General features: G+C 41.5%; 2 protein-coding genes across 2 annotated transcripts in view; one reads left to right on the top strand and one right to left on the bottom strand.

The window, feature by feature from the left end:
• The window catches only part of LOC126188558 (ribonuclease H1-like), a 211,126-nt gene that overhangs the window by 65,583 nt on the left and 131,938 nt on the right, over nt 1–13,605 (bottom strand). The window lies entirely within an intron of this gene.
• The window catches only part of LOC126188547 (solute carrier family 22 member 7-like), a 172,560-nt gene that overhangs the window by 156,522 nt on the left and 2,433 nt on the right, over nt 1–13,605 (top strand). The gene's annotated exons all lie outside the window — the stretch shown is intronic.

Here is a 13,605-nt window from a genome sequence, read left to right as displayed (position 1 = left end):
AGATTGCAGTGCAATAAAGCGGCTGGTGTGGATGAAATTAAGTCGGAACTCATCAAATACAGTGGAATGTCAGGTCTTAAATGGCTACACAGGATAATTGAAATGGCCTGGGAGTTGGGACAGGTTCCATCAGACTGGACAAAAGCAGTAATCACACCAATCTTTAAACATGGAAACAGAAAAGATTGTAACAACTACAGAGGTATCTCTTTAATCAGCGTTGTGGGTAAAATCTTCTCAGGTATTGTTGAAAGGAAAGTGCGAGTATTAGTTGAGGACCAATTGGATGAAAATCAGTGTGGGTTTAGGCCTCTTAGTGGTTGTCAGGACCAGATCTTTAGCTTACGGCAAATAATGGAGAAGTGTTATGAGTGGAACAGGGAATTGTATCTATGCTTTATAGATCTAGAAAAGGCATATGCACGGGTTCCTAGGAGGAAGTTATTGTCTGTTCTACAAGATTATGGAATAGGAGGCAAACTTTTGCAAGCAATTGAAGGTCTTACATGGATAGTCAGGCAGCAGTTAGAGTTGACGGTAAATTCAGTTCATGGTTCAGAGTCGTTTCAGGGGTAAGACAAGGCTGCAACCTGTCTCCACTGTTGTTCATATTATTTATGGATCATATGTTGAAAACAATAGACTGGCTGGGTGAGATTAAGATATGTGAACACAAAATAAGCAGTCTCGCATATGCGGATGACTTAGTTGTAATGGCAGATTCGATTGAAAGTTTGCAAAGTAATATTTCAGAGTTAGATCAGAAATGTAAGGACTATGGTATGAAGATTCGCATCTCCAAAACGAGAGTAATGTCAGTGGAAAAGAAATATAAATGGATTGAGTGCCAAATAGGAGGAACAAAGTTAGAACAGGTGGATGGTTTCAAGTACTTAGGATGCATATTCTCACAGGATGGCAACATAGTGAAAGAACTGGAAGCGAGGTGTAGCAAAGCTAATGCAGTGAGCGCTCAGCTACGATCTACTCTCTTCTGCAAGAAGGAAGTCAGTACCAAGACTAAGTTATCTGTGCACCGTTCAATCTTTCGACCAACTTTGTTGTATGGGAGCGAAAGCTGGGTGGATTCAGGTTACCTTATCAACAAGGTTGAGGTTACGGATATGAAAGTAGCTAGGATGATTGCAGGTACTAGTAGATGGGAACAATGGCAGGAGGGTGTCCACAATGAGGAAATCAAAGAAAAACTGGGAATGAACTCTATAGATGTAGCAGTCAGGGCAAACAGGCTTAGATGGTGGGGTCATGTTACACGCATGGGAGAAGCAAGGTTACCCAAGAGACTCATGGATTCAGCAGTAGAGGGTAGGAGGAGTCGGGGCAGACTGAGGAGAAGGTACCTGGATTCGGTTAAGAATGATTTTGAAGTAATAGGTTTAACATCAGAAGAGGCACCAATGTTAGCACTGAATAGGGGATCATGTATAAGGGGGGCTATGCTCCAGACTGAACGCTGAGAGGCATAATCAGTCTTAAATGATGATGATGATGATCAGATTATTATGCAGAGAAATGACATAAGGAACATGAGTGATGGTACCAGTCAATTTGAAGCTAGAAGTACTACATGAAATGCATGATCACTTCTTATCAGGCCATGGGGAATGCAAGGTGACAAATGGGAGTGGGCCAGGAAAGTCCTGATGGAAGGGAAGGAGGAACGATGTTGATCAGAATGCCAGAAATTGTGTGGATTGTGAACAGCAAGTGGATTTAAATCAGAAGTAGGTACTGTTACACAGACTGCCAGAAGGAATGGAACTGTTTAGTTTCATAGGCATGGACATATTAGACCCATTCACCCAAACTTCAGCAGGTTGTCATTTTGTGTTGACCATAATGGACCCTTTTCATGGTTACACAGAGTTGGTGCCAATGCTAGACCAGCAGGCAATCATAGTTGTGCAGGCATTGGTAAATAAGTGAATACTGACATTCGGGAAGCCAGAGACAGTATTTACAGACAAAGGTATGAACATCACATCAGACCTGATGAAAGAGTTTTGTCGGCTGCTACAAGTAAAAAAAAAAACTGATAGCTAGCCCGCTTCATCCACAAAATAATAAGAACAGAATGAGTTCATCAGACAATTGGAAAAATGCTTAGTTATTACATGAATGCTCACAATTTAGACTGAGACAAGTATCTACCCTTCGTGGTTAGTCCGTACAACTCCAAACTGCCCACTAGCACAGAGTTGACAACATTTGAGATGGTGTATGGGGAGAAGATGCAGTCACTGTGACATGATTTGGCCAGAAAGGGGACAGGAAGAAAGGGAGAGAGAGACTGGGAGTTTGCAAGAACAGTGTAGGAGGTGTGCAGAAAGGTCCAGCGAGCAAATACTAAGGTTTTAAAGAAGCAAGGGGAGGCAGTGAAGCAAGTGGGTACATTACCTCAGTATAGAACAGGCCAGAGGGTAAGGCTGTCAAGCTCATATACTCCGAAGGGAAAAACTAAGAAGTTTTTAACAAGGCACTTGTCCACACACCAAATAACTGAAACTACATCACCAGTAAATGTGAAACTGCAGCTGCCGACAAGAACAACTGTGCACGTTGAGTGTCTATGACCATTCAAGGGTGAGCCACAGGCAATTCCACAAGAGGTATTAGTGATGGCAAGGAAAAAGGCAAAGAGGAGGAAATGGATGGATGAGCAACAGGAAAGAGGTTAAGATACCTCATGCTCAGTAGGCACTGATGCTACAGAAGTAACTGGTATGTATTGTGATTGTGTGATTTTGGATTATTTTTCTTTTGTGAATAGTCTAGGACATTAACATAGGTTATATGTTTGTTTTAGGGTATCTTAAGACATGCTATTCGAAGACAGTAGGCTTCTGGGTGGAGGAGAGCTGATATGTATCCCTATCCTCAGGTTACCATACAAGAGGAGTGGAAAAGAAAAATGCTAGTTTTGGCAGTGTTGTACCACTTTGCCAGGGGCAGAGTGCTGAGATAAGAAACAGAGCGAGCACAAGCCTAATGTTTGAGCTGCATATTTCACAAACCAAGGCGCCACTGTTACATCAGTACTAATAGGCTTCCTTCATTCCCACTGTAGTTCTGCAAATATGACAAGTCTAAGAATTGTGGTGCTGGAGTAGCTTCATACTCATTGACTCATCCTCTCTCACAAAAGCATGTAGGAGTGTAAAGCTAGTCGTGACTTATTGTTAATATGGAAGGCGAGTACACAATCTTGTGCGGAAAAGTAGCACTGACTGTTGGGATCATATGCCCTTTAATGAAGCTATGTCTAATGGGACTATGGTGGGCGTAAGAAGAAAACTAACTGATGCAAAGTACCCTATTGCAAATATGTTCCAATAGAGAAGGAGCAATACCTGGAATAAGTTTCTCACTTCAGATGAAAAACATACGAATCAGATCCAAGGCAGACAAAATAGTTATATTCTTGTTTATTCCCACTTCACCATGAGAAAACAAATGTGCTGCATCAAACAAAAACTGGGCTCAGTGCAATGTCACTGTTATATCCCTCTGACAAAAAAGTGTGCTATTTCTTTATTCATTTGCATTTGAAGGCTAACAGCAAGATGTGTAGCTTATCATTCAATTTTGTGATTTATTTCAATAACTTTATCACCATTGAGAGATTGCATTTCATCTTCATGTCATGTTTTGTGGTTCTGTTGTTACAGACTCACTAATGCCATGAATTTGTGTGTAGCGCATGCAGAATACCATATCCAGTAGATGCACAGATGGCAGGGCATGCATGGGGAGAGCAATGATAGTGGGAGTTGTTGGCAGGCGCTGTAGGGAAAATGTCGAGTGCTGTAGGGGGAGTGCCGTTCTAAACTGAAGCCTATGATCCATTTCTTGTACATATTAAGCGGAGTACCTATATGCCCTCCCCCCATGAACCATGGACCTTGCCGCTGGTGGGGAGGCTTGCGTGCCTCAGCGATACAGATAGCCGTACCGTAGGTACAACCACAATGGAGGGGTATCTGTTGAGTGGCCAGACAAACGTGTGGTTCCTGTAGTTTCAGTAGTTGCAAGGGCAACAGTCTGGATGATTGACTGATCTGGCCTTGTAACAATAACCAAAACGGCCTTGCTGTGCTGGTACTGCGAACGGCTGAAAGCAAGGGGAAACTACAGCCGTAATTTTTCCCGAGGACATGCAGCTCTACTGTATGATTAAATGATGATGGCGTCCTCTTGGGTAAAATATTCCGGAGGTAAAATAGTCCCCCATTCGGATCTCCGGGCGGGGACTACTCAAGAGGACGTCGTTATCAGGAGAAAGAAAACTGGCGTTCTACGGATCGGAGCGTGGAATGTCAGATCACTTAATCGGGCAGGTAGGTTAGAAAATTTAAAAAGGGAGATGGATAGGTTAAAGTTAGATATAGTGGGAATTAGTGAAGTTCGGTGGCAGGAGGAACAAGACTTCTGGTCAGGTGACTACAGGGTTATAAACACAAAGTCAAATAGGGGTAATGCAGGAGTAGGTTTAATAATGAATAGGAAAATAGGAATGCGGGTAAGCTACTACAAACAGCATAGTGAACGCATTATTGTGGCCAAGATAGATACGAAGCCCACACCTACTACAGTAGTACAAGTTTATATGCCAACTAGCTCTGCAGATGACGAAGAAATTGAAGAAATGTATGATGAAATAAAAGAAATTATTCAGATTGTGAAGGGAGACGAAAATTTAATAGTCATGGGTGACTGGAATGTGAGTGTAGGAAAAGGGAGAGAAGGAAACGTAGTAGGTGAATATGGATTGGGGCTAAGAAATGAAAGAGGAAGCCGCCTGGTAGAATTCTGCACAGAGCACAACTTAATCATAGCTAACACTTGGTTTAAGAATCATGATAGAAGGTTGTATACATGGAAGAACCCTGGAGATACTAAAAGGTATCACATAGATTATATAATGGTAAGACAGAGATTTAGGAATCAGGTTTTAAATTGTAAGACATTTCCAGGGGCAGATGTGGACTCTGACCACAATCTATTGGTTATGACCTGTAGATTAAAACTGAAGAAACTGCAAAAAGGTGGGAATTTAAGGAGATGGGACCTGGATAAACTGAAAGAACCAGAGGTTGTACAGAGTTTCAGGGAGAGCATAAGGGAACAATTGACAGGAATGGGGGAAAGAAATACAGTAGTAGAGAAATGGGTAGCTTTGAGGGATGAAGTAGTGAAGGCAGCAGAGGATCAAGTAGGTAAAAAGACGAGGGCTAGTAGAAATCCTTGGGTAACAGAAGAAATATTGAATTTAATTGATGAAAGGAGAAAATATAAAAATGCAGTAAATGAAGCAGGCAAAAAGGAATACAAACGTCTCAAAAATGAGATCGACAGGAAGTGCAAAATGACTAAGCAGGGATGGCTAGAGGACAAATGTAAGGATGTAGAGGCTTATCTCACTAGGGGTAAGATAGATACTGCCTACAGGAAAATTAAAGAGAACCACTTGTATGAACATCAAGAGCTCAGATGGAAACCCAGTTCTAAGCAAAGAAGGGAAAGCAGAAAGGTGGAAGGAGTATATAGAGGGTCTATACAAGGGCGATGTACTTGAGGACAATATTATGGAAATGGAAGAGGATGTAGATGAAGATGAAATGGGAGATACGATACTGCGTGAAGAGTTTGACAGAGCACTGAAAGACCTGAGTCGAAACAAGGCCCCCGGAGTAGACAACATTCCATTGGAACTACTGACGGCCTTGGGAGAGCCAGTCCTGACAAAACTCTACCATCTGGTCAGCAAGATGTATGAGACAGGTGAAATACCCTCAGACTTCAAGAAGAATATAATAATTCCAATCCCAAAGAAAGCAGGTGTTGACAGATGTGAAAATTACCGAACAATCAGTTTAATAAGCCACAGCTGCAAAATACTAACATGAATTCTTTACAGACGAATGGAAAAACTAGTAGAAGCCAACCTCGGGGAAGATCAGTTTGGATTCCGTAGAAATACCGGAACACGTGAGGCAATACTGACCTTACGACTTATCTTAGAAGAAAGATTAAGGAAAGGCAAACCTACGTTTCTAGCATTTGTAGACTTAGAGAAAGCTTTTGACAATGTTGACTGGAATACTCTCTTTCAAATTCTAAAGGTGGCAGGGGTAAAATACAGGGAGCGAAAGGCTATTTACAATTTGTACAGAAACCAGATGGCTGTTATAAGAGTCGAGGGACATGATAGGGAAGCAGCGGTGGGGAAGGGAGTAAGACAGGGTTGTAGCCTCTCCCCGATGTTATTCAATCTGTATATTGAGCAAGCAGTAAAGGAAACAAAAGAAAATTTCGGAGTAGGTATTAAAATCCATGGAGAAGAAATAAAAACTTTGAGGTTTGCCGATGACATTGTAATTCTGTCAGAGACAGCAAAGGACTTGGGAGAGCAGTTGAATGGAATGGATGGTATCTTGAAGGGAGGATATAAGATGAAAATCAACAAGAGCAAACCGAGGATAATGGAATGTAGTGGAATTAAGTCGGGTGATGCTGAGGGAATTAGGTTAGGAAATGAGACACTTAAAGTAGTAAAGGAGTTTTGCTATTTGGGGAGCAAAATAACTGATGATGGTCGAAGTAGAGAGGATATAAAATGTAGACTGGCAATGGCAAGGAAAGCGTTTCTCAAGAAGAGAAATTTGTTAACATCGAGTATAGATTTAAGTGTCAGGAAGTCATTTCTGAAAGTATTTGTATGGAGTGTAGCCATGTATGGAAGTGAAACATGGACGGTAAATAGTTTGGACAAGAAGAGAATAGAAGCTTTCGAAATGTGGTGCTACAGAAGAATGCTGAAGATTAAATGGGAAAACACATAACTAATGAGGAAGTATTGAATAGGATTGGGGAGAAGAGAAGTTTGTGGCACAACTTTACCAGAAGAAGGGATCGGTTGGTAGGACATGTTCTGAGGCATCAAGGGATCACCAATTTAGTATTGGAGGGCAGCGTGGAGGGTAAAAATCGTAGGGGGAGACCAAGAGATGAATACACTAAGCAGATTCTGAAGGATGTAGGTTGCAGTAGGTACTGGGAGATGAAGAAGCGTGCACAGGATAGAGTAGCATGGAGAGCTGCATCAAACCAGTCTCAGGACTGAAGACCACAACAACAACAACAACCTATATGCCCACACTTGCATGGTGACCATTCAAAAAGATCTACCATCCAAGTGTTTCAGTTAGCATCTAAAAAGAATTCCACTGAAAATGCAACAAAAAAAGTGATTTATTTTTGCCTGGCTTGTTAACCATTTGTAACTTAACAGAGAAACACCACAAGTGGCGAATTTTGAGTAAAACGTACATTTATCTTCTAGCTATGTTAAAATTTGCTTCTTTTGCCAAAACATAGCAGAATTTACACAATGTCACCTCACCATCATGTTGGGCACATGCAATTACGAAAGAATTCTGAAACAGTGGTTCATTAATTTTATTAAGTAAGGAACTGATGAAAAGTAAGGTCAATACATTATGAAAAAGCACAGCTTCAGTACAAAATAAACGTGTAATGTCTTCACTTATGTTGTTCCAAAACCCACAGAATTTCTTGTTTCACCAGCTATTGATGGCCTTGAAAATTAAATTCTTCCATCTAAAAAGTCTGCAGTTAGCAGAATAGCACAATAGGTAATTCAAATTTCACATAATAACCATATGGCAAAACACACTCCTCTTTGTGTGCTATCATTTGCAAAATTCCATTTCAATATTTCAAACCATTTATGAAATATGAGAAATGTTTTGTATATTTCATTCTGGCTTTATCACTGGCGGGAGCGATCACAAACGAGTGTGCTACATCGGATAAATTTTCTCGATATTGGTGACAGATAAAATCCCCCACCCAAGTCTAAGGAAAAATAGAATATGGTAGCTTAATTTCATACGCAGCAATGTATTATTTAATATGCACAAAATGCAAAATCATAGCAACTCCTATTTTTTGTTGCAAAATATTTTGAACTTTGCATAGTGTCTTATTTCAGTGCAAATACCACAATAACTATAACTATTAGCAACATGATGGCCATGTCATCATGAAGCTGACACATAAAGTCACAAATAACGCAAAAATGACTTCTTTACCAAATCGTTTCTGTAAAATCATTACAGAAAGACTCGATTCTGTCATCACAGCATGTCACTGACCGGCCAAAAATGGTATTGGTCTCCCTTTCTCAACAAACAAATGGACTCACCCAGTGCTTTGGATGAAAATTGGTCACTGCGCATTGGTCACCATATCCTGCATGGACAATATACGTCAACGTAATAGAATCTCTCTGAATAGATATCAAATATTAAAATAAATTCACAATGGTCGTCAAAAATGTTTTATCCATATAAATGTAATAAAAGAGCTAATCGATAAGTCGTTATTTTGGTATGCAACTGCTTTTTTCAGTTAGACAGGTTGGACATTTTGTGGTTTTCAACTTTCTCCTGAGAATGGCTATAAAGCTGATATCACAACTGTGTGAAATAAATTAATAGTTATTTATAGTTTAATGCCTGAAATTTCATTCAAAACAACTGCATATGTAGCAGGAATGCCACGAGTCTGGGGCTACTATTGCAAAATCATGTACTTACTCTCCTTTCTGAGTGAGATGAGCCCACTTGTACCCAACAACGGAATCAGGTGACAAATGGGCTGTTGTGGAGACTCAAGAATTGAACCTATGGGCACACGGAGATAGTAAGTTCTGAGGTGACAGTACAGGACTCACTGGCGAGTTTAAAGCGAGTATACAGAGGTCATTTCTGACCTCTAGCGAAGTGGGACACTGCAAGATCATCAACTGGATGAAGGAGTTCACTTCTCCAGGCAACCAGACATGGTGTTATCCAATCACAGAGGGTGATTCAGCTTAGTGTTTGTTGTATGGGAGTTGCAGAAAGAGCTTAAGAGGCTGGAGAAGGTATCTTCAGGGATACAACAGTTAGCAGTTAGTACTGGGAAACCAAGAGAGGTTTAAAGGAGCAAAGGAAACTGATTGGGGCATAAACACGACTAAAGAATCAGATGCAGGTGTTGATTGGAGTGGTACTGAACAGATTCAGGAGAGTGAAGATGGGAGGGGGTGGGAGGGAGGGAGGAGAAGAGGCACTGGTAGTAGACCACTGAAGACCATCTTCAGGACAGCAGATGCAAGTCAGCAACTGAATGAAACAGCAGAGGCCACAAGGGGGTTAGTGGCAACAAATAAAGTTAACTTGTGGAGTGGCAATTCATCTAGATTGTGGTCAACACATGTGTGCTTCCAAACATGACTAAGGAAGTCATGGATTATCTCAGGGCCTCAGCAAGCACTCTGAAACGGGATCTGAAAGTAGAACAAACACAGATGCAAGTACTAAATGCAAGACTAACAATGATGAAACTACTGCAGTCAATAGGGTATAGCACGTGAGATACATGAGAGGGTTCCGAATTTGCATGGAGCTGTCCATCAAGTGCCACATGGGCAGTGAAGTCTCATCTTGCTGTCACCAGAACAGTATCTGAAAGAGTTGAGGAAGGCTCAAGGAGAATTACTGCCAGAATTACAGCTAATAGGGGAGCCAGGCAGCCAGAACTGTCTGTTCTACCACCATAGTGCTACAGTGGATGTAACAACTGATAGTGTGCGGTTGTACATATCAGCGAAGATGCTGGTGAAAGACAAGCATGTGGTGTTTAGGTGTTACATGATGCACACTTACCCAGTGAAGCAAAGGACAAGTGGCAAACTTGTGCAAGGGAGAGAAGAACGGCTGCTTCTGTTAGCAGAAGACAGGGATCGATACGTGGTGATAACCAAAGGTGAGCTCCACAGATGTCGGAGTGGCATAGTCGCCATATGACAGACTCGTGAGATTACAATGAAAGGGAGCCAGTGCATCACGCCACTCTTCAGATTAAAATGGAGGGACAATGTTGCCAAAAATAGGTGATCAGGTTTGAACCATACTTCCAAAAGCCAGTTTACCTAGGATATACTCAGTATACAATGACATAGTGATGGTTGCTTGTTGCTGTAAGTGAGGGAACCTCATGGAAGCAAGGTGTTTAGAACTGCAAAGTAGTGAATGGTTAATCAGTTGTACTATGTGTGTAATTACAGGGCCCATGTTTCATTTACTAGATACTGTAGCGGGGGTTACTCTGTTGACTGTAATATGGCCACAGCAGTATTGACCAGATGAACCTCTATAGAAATGTTCTCCAAACAAAACCATACCTTCCATAACAACACTTGGGAACTGAGCCTGGATGATTCAAGTCGGATGATAGCAGCACAGGAGGGGGGGGGGGGGGGGGGGGGGGGGGGGGATCACTGCACAGAACAGAAGTAATTTGTGTACATAGAACACTGTCAGGATGGTATACATCTAGTAACCATGACCTTGAGTATTGCAATTCCTAGTCCAGTGATGGCTTTTATTTTTCTCTGCCTAACTCATATGTACAGAGCTGTGCAAGAACTCAAGTCATGGGTAAATCAGTTCCCATAGACTGAACCCTCAAGTAATTAAGAGTAGCTGATTTAGTACTATGTACTTGTTTTACAAATTTAGGGTATAGGTAGTTACAACAGAGAACCGGGCCAGGGCAAGACTCAAGGAACCAGATCTTCTCTGTGGAGGAGGGCACTGTAGTGCCACTATCCAATCTTTCAGCAAAAGTTATACGTCTTTAGCAAAAGTAATGAGAAGTATTGTGGAAGCCACCGTGAAGCACTGTGTTAACAGCTGTGAGACAGTGGTCACCAGTGCAGTGAGAATTGGGTCACAATAACAGACACACAAGAGGATTGCAAAGCCAAGACATCCAAGTGCAGCAGTAAAGTGTACCATACAACAGTCACTGTATGGCCAGTGGTGTGATGTCAAGGCACCAGGGCAAGTCACCTGTTCTGAGCAAAGTGATTAGGCATATTTCAGTGAAACAAATGTGCACCTGAGCCATATAAAACCAGAATTTTGAGTCAGGGAATCAATTCTTGTCACCAGAAGCCAGCAACACCATGACACCAGAGCTGTGCTGGACATTGAGATGACAGGGCACTGGCAGCAGCAGCTACCATTGGTTTGAGACTAGGGTGTGCCAGCTGCCGGCATTACGTCCTTCACAGGACTTAGTGCCACAGCCCTGCCAACCTCCCATATGTGACTGCTACCATCGACACTGAGTTTCTAGCTGGAGTTGCCGCCACCATGCAAGCCTCTACATGACTGCTGCCTGAGAGCAGCGAGTCACACCCTACTACAGCCATTTTCATTCACCACTGCAGTGATCTGAGCAGTGTGAAGGGCCACAGGGGCTCCACAATGCTGAGGGATGCAGCATGCCACTGACGTCAATGACTGTGGCCTCTGAAGGCGGCCGGCCTCCCACGGATTTTCCATCAGCAATGCAGGGCACTGGCACAGCAGCCAATGTGGAAGCTGCTGTCCATAGGTTAGCACCAGCCGAGGACAACAGAGAGAGGCTTGTTTGCCTCACTACATTGTGTAGTGAAGTGAATAAAGTCATTCTTTACTGTCACCAGTTTTCCACTCAACCCATCAGCCCACCACTCACCCTGACCCTTTCAGCTGTTTTCTTGATAATTGTTTGGAATGTGCATAATAGTTTTCCCTCTTTAAACTAACTCCTTAATAATTTATACAATGATTAAAGCACACAAATTTCAATAAATTGTTGACAGATCACGAATGAAGATATGGGGAAAAATGTGTCAAATGCGATTAAAAATTTAACCAAAGAGCATGGGATGCAATATAATAAATGTGAAACACTGTTCCATTTAGAACACATTTGAAACATATAAAATGTGTTTCATATAACACAAGCAATGGCAATAAATGGTGGGTTTGTGTGTGTGTGTGTGTGTGTGTGTGTGTGTGTAAGTACAACGTCACAAGAATGTGACCAGCAACGCACCTCCCAAATTGAGCTGCCCACTCCAGGTGCTGTAGTGTAAGCTGTCAAAGGAATTTGTCCACGAGAGAGCCCTGTTCAGAACAGTGTTATCTTTTGTATGTTTAACACATTGTCTATTAAAGCAGTAAGTTCATATCCTTCACCACCAAACATGTCATCTGTGCACCACAGATCCACGTGAATAGATGTGTAGGTCTGTTTCCACTCAAAGGTATGCCACCTCACATGATAGCATAACGTGTCTGAAACTTCTGTGACACAAATGGTTGATAACAGGTTTTACTTTCTCGACAAATGAAATCACATCTGTTGTCATTCTAAGATAAACAGGAACTCATCCATTAACACAATTATATGCAGTCCAGTGCAGATATTGTTGCTTTCATTTCCAACACACACTCCTGTGTTGAGTGGTGGACAGTATCCACATGGCTGGTTCAAATGTGTGGACATATCCTCCTTAAAGCCTCTACCCATAAAGCATTCAACATCACCTTTCTAAATGTTGCAGCAAGAACAAGCCATTGTTCAAATGGGGCCCAGGTCACAATTCTTTTGAAATCATAACAGAAACATTGGTCAGTAACAAACACCATATACCTCAGTTAATGCTGTGGCTAGAAACTGTTGTTCCAAGCTAATCAACAGAGTTACTATCACCTGACCCACCGGTCTACCCCAGCTGTGTTCTCTCACTCTCGTAGCACTAAATGTCCATCTACTCTCAAAATTCAGTTTTCTACTGCATACAGATGAGGCAAATGGACTGCAGTGCTGTTGATTTACAAGTGATAAATTTATTGGTACAGATGGTAACAACATTTCACAGCAATTTCTTTAAGTTTTAACAAGTTGTTACTGTTTTCATGTTTATACATAATTTATGTGAACTTGTATACTTTTGAAACAAACATGAGACCTGAGGAAAGCAGCTTGACCAGATTGCCTGTAGTACTGTCATAGTCACAAATTAAAGCCAACTCTTGCTAATATCTCACCAAATTAGTTTTTGACTTACCACACGACAAACTCCTAGGAACAGCCACAGAATCAAATACAGAGTCACAGTGTTATGGTGGAGCTGCATGAGAGAAAATATAATAAGACATTTAATTAGTCTTATCAGATGAAAATAGATGGAAGTGATTTATGGATGAGCACTAATTAAACCTAGTTTTGCGATATAGAATGCAAGTAACAAGAGTGTGGGCAAGTGTCAGTGTGGTGACCACAGGATGTCACTGCCAACGAAGGGCACAGTACTGTACCACTTCATCATCAGCTGTCAACAGGTACAGTCAGTTCCACATGAAAGTGTATGCCATAATTTTAAATGTAGCGTCCACAGCAACATCTCTGGTGGTGGTCTTGCATCTGTAATAAGTGTGCTTTTGCACAGTGTATAGGTAAACAGTGTGAGAGTTGAATGTTTTGTTTTGTTGTGTGCAGTATAAAATGAGTGTAAAATATCTTAAGCATCACAAGGCAATGTTCCTTGTAAATCATCCAAAGGGACCAAAGCTTTCATATGGATACTTGTTGCGAAGTTAGTCAAACAATATTTGTTGGAAACATGGGTGATTTACCATTTAGAGGACTAAGGTGTCAAGCTATAATCAATAACAG

This window comes from Schistocerca cancellata, chromosome 1, assembly GCF_023864275.1.
Source record: "Schistocerca cancellata isolate TAMUIC-IGC-003103 chromosome 1, iqSchCanc2.1, whole genome shotgun sequence".
Classification (NCBI taxonomy): domain Eukaryota; kingdom Metazoa; phylum Arthropoda; class Insecta; order Orthoptera; family Acrididae; genus Schistocerca; species Schistocerca cancellata.
The sequence above is the reverse complement of the archived record's forward strand: the minus strand, read 5'-3'. Positions and strand labels throughout refer to the sequence as shown.